Source organism: Metopolophium dirhodum, chromosome 3 (assembly GCF_019925205.1).
Source record: "Metopolophium dirhodum isolate CAU chromosome 3, ASM1992520v1, whole genome shotgun sequence".
NCBI classification, from domain to species: Eukaryota; Metazoa; Arthropoda; class Insecta; order Hemiptera; family Aphididae; genus Metopolophium; species Metopolophium dirhodum.
Window position 1 is genome coordinate 12,709,390 of NC_083562.1, and position 4,033 is coordinate 12,713,422.

At 32.0% G+C, this 4,033-nt stretch overlaps 1 pseudogene; it reads right to left on the reverse strand.

Moving 5' to 3' along the window:
- Window positions 1-1,163: 1,163 nt before the first annotated feature.
- LOC132940185 (uncharacterized) lies at window positions 1,164-2,207 on the reverse strand (annotated as a pseudogene).
- Window positions 2,208-4,033: the final 1,826 nt, after the last annotated feature.

Consider the following 4,033-nt stretch of genomic DNA (forward strand, 5'->3'; position numbering starts at 1 on the left):
GAAAATATAAAAACATTTTAAGAAAATAAGCATAAATACGAAGAAATCATGAAAACATGCAATTATATTAACTAACCAGAAAAAAACGCATATTGGTAACGGTGTTGTAATAATAGGGATTTCCCAAAAAAAATACGTACTAATAGTTCAAACAAATCATAAAAGTCAACTGTAATAAATATTAATTTATGAAAAAGTATATTAAAAAGCATTATTATTATAAATGAAACAAAACTATGAACTATGGACCGTAACATAATATAGGTATTTCTATATTTTTAGCTCTATAATTTCTGTTAAAATATTAGGAAAATGTATTAAGTTTAATTTAACTACAACATTCTAGTAGAGTCTGAACAAATTTGGTTCCACGACTCTGATCATACAAACTTTAAATACTAAACTACGGGCCTGAAATTTAGTTTATACAGATCTAAATAATCCAAAACATATATTGCTTCAAAATATAAAAATAAAGTGTCTTGTATTCTAGTAAGTAGGTAACTATCAAAAAAAAAACTAAAAAAAATCATATTTGAAATCTATGTATAATATATACGTATATTGTAATAAATGTTCAAATGTCTAGTACATTATACAAAATTAACTTAAGTTCAATATAATACATTATAACAGGTGTTCAAATAAACATTTCATACCAAAAATTTTCAGTCTCTCTTCAATTTGAAATTTTTCTTCAAATTATCTACAAAATAAAAATGTTTAGTTTTTTTTTTCTTTTTATTAATTAAACATAAGACTTTCCTAGCCTAAGGCTATCTAAATCTAGGGATATTGAAAGTTTACATAATTTTTAACATTATAATATGATAATTAAAATTTTTAAGTACTATGGATAATTACAATTGGTATAAAATATAGTATGACATATAAAATTAATGATATTTGTTAGCATGAGCAAAATGTATACAAATAGATAAAATAGCAACGTGTTTATATAAACTAAAGTAAATAAAGATAAGTTATTGTAGGTATGGTCTGATATACGATGAAAAGATAGATAAAAAGGGAAAAACCTGTACACTATGGACAGAAACGTTTATTGACAATCTCGGTAAGGAGATTAATTAGTGGAGTAATTAAAGAGTTAAAATTAGAAATAAATTCTGATAAAACATTTGTGATGGATTCCATGGAAGAGGTTACCGTTTTGGTCGCTGCAGCATAGGATTTCCTTGGAAGCTGCCGAGCATGATCTCCTGGGACATTGTTTGACGAAGACTTTGTAGGCGTTGGTACATTTGTATTTTTGCGTTTTTTTGTAACGGATTGATAAACACGGCATCCTTTGTAGTTGGCCGTGTGTACCTCAGAACAGAGCGCGCATTTGGCTGGACTAGCTCGGTCCTTTGTGCAGTTCACGGTGCGGTGGTCTCCACCGCATTTGACGCACCTATGAATATGTTGACAGTAGTTATCGGTATGGCCGTAGGCTTGACAATTATGGCACTGAGGCGGACCACGGCGGGACAGATGAGGTTTTTCGATTATAACTTTGGTATCAAGTAGCGAAGTGATATTGAAAATATCTTTGTTATTATTCTGACGATATAAATCAACAAAAAATAATGGGAGACCGCGTCTATTTTTATCTTGGACATTGATAACTTGTTTCACAGAATGTCCTTCTTCCGACAAGGTGACAGAAATTTCCGTACACAATGTGGAATGGTGGAGATTTCTTATTGCGACTCTTAATGAGTGATTAACGCGTGCTTGAAAAGTATGAAAACTGGAATCAGTATATTATTGAGATGATTCAGAATAGTGTTGTAGTTGAGTACGCCTCTGGGATATACGATCAGGTATGATTTAGTAGACTTACAGGTAAATGCGTTTGGACCGGTCAACCTTGTTAGCTCATGTGTGAAGGCGGAGAAATTTGAGATGTCGGAGATGTAAAACGGAGGTGGCGTGACGTCTTGTGTATCGAGCGTAGGCTGCTCGATATTTTGTTTTGCAGGACCTGATTTTTCGTTGCAAACTGTCGCACTGTTGGTGGATGTATTAAATATGTTGTCACTAGAATCATCAGAGTACAAGGCGGCATACCGATTAGGTGTAACGAATTTTTTTGACTTTTTATCAGCAACTTTTGGCGAAATTGACAAATTTGAAAAATTGCGTTTGTTAGACATAGATGTCTGGAGCGAGTCGCCACCGGTGTCGTGGATTTTGTCTACCATATTATCGAACTGCGAGTGCGATAACGGAGCTCATAGGCAACTACGTGCGTGCACGTTGAGCGCAATAGCCGGACTTATAAATGTTTAGTAAATTGGAAGACTTGATTAAGTATTTAATCATTTATCTAAAAGAGATGTGCCGGGTCGCCACATTACTATATCGAGGGGCCATGGTGCAAGTGTCGTTCATAAATATCATAACATATAATATATTAGAAATACAAACTTAATATTTCACTAACAGTAAATATAATAAAAAAATATTACGAAATGTACTATACTCATATTATATTATGATTGTATTAGTTACAAACTCTTGAATTAAGAGTTATGTTTGAGGATTTAATTAATTTCCTAAAAGGAAATGCCTCAAGGTTGCCTCAGTAAGTTGAGGGACCGTAATTAAAGTGCCGTCCACCAATAAAGTACCCGAAAAAAAACGATTAATTCAAATATAGAAGGTACTTATAATATGATATACTTTTATCAAAGTATGATTGTGTTAGCCACAGTCTTGTGTAAATTATATTGTTTTATGTTTTCCCAATCCAATAATACAAAATACTGAAAATTAATGAAATCACAAATATTAGTACAATAGAGAGTCTGTGCATTGATTTACAAATTTGTCTTAAATGTACTTTTTGCATAGAGAATAATATGAAGGTGGGCTGGGCTTTTAATATCAGAGTATGGGACCCAGACCCACACTGTTTACACGAGTGAGCTGGATATGACTCCATCATAGATAATAGAGATATAACATAATGGTCTTATCAGCGATCTTCGAGGGGAACAATTGTGGCCAAATAAAGTATACCTATATCGAGTATCGACTATCAATATAAAGGAGCCTCAATTTGCCTTCCCCTCAGCATGGATTAAGGTGTCAACAATCAAAGAATCAACTTGATAATCAAACACTTAAGTTCAGCAACCTGCAACTCGGGATCTTTTTATTCTATGTTTCCTAATAAGTCATACGAAGGTCATACTAGGTAAACCTATGGTTAGTTGAAGCTACGGTGATGATAGACGACTATCATCACTGGTCGTGAGCTTTGCGATGATCTTTTCCTACTAACTATCAAGGTATTCGATATTGTAAACCAAACATTGAAAGAAAATATTTAAATATTATTAATTTGGTTAGGTGAGGTAAGGTGAGGATAGGACAGGAAATTAGACGATAACTAATTATCATAGTTTTTAACTCGGTCTTAAAGACTGTCAGCTAGAGTTGTACCAGTATAGTTATTAAAAACTTAAATACAGCCAACATAAATTAATGATTTTTTTACCACAACAAATCATAAAATGTAGATAGATATTTCACTATGTTTTTATTTGCATTTAGACTTTATAGTTCGTAATTTAATATTGACTGTACCCAGCCAAACACAATATTATTTTAAATTAAACATTATTTTATGTCCTTCATAAATAACAATCACATAGTAGAGTCCGTACAGGACCTTTTTCTCATTTAATTTCTTTGCATCCTTTATAAATTACATTCATTTTTATACATTTTCTTATACATATATTACGGTGATACACCTCTGATCATAATAATTGTTCGTATTATTATTATAATGTAAACAATACCTAGTTTTTGGATTGTAGTTAACATGTATTGCAGTATTTAGCATCCATCGTATTCTTTTGGTTAGTGTTATTTCACCCAGGTTTCTCAAACCATTTTTTTTTTCGATTCATTGAACTCTAGTAGATTTTTTTGTATAAATATTTTTCGACAATAACCGGCTATACCTGGGAGTACACTGAGTACCTGTGTACATACTATATAATTTGAAAAGAGGCTG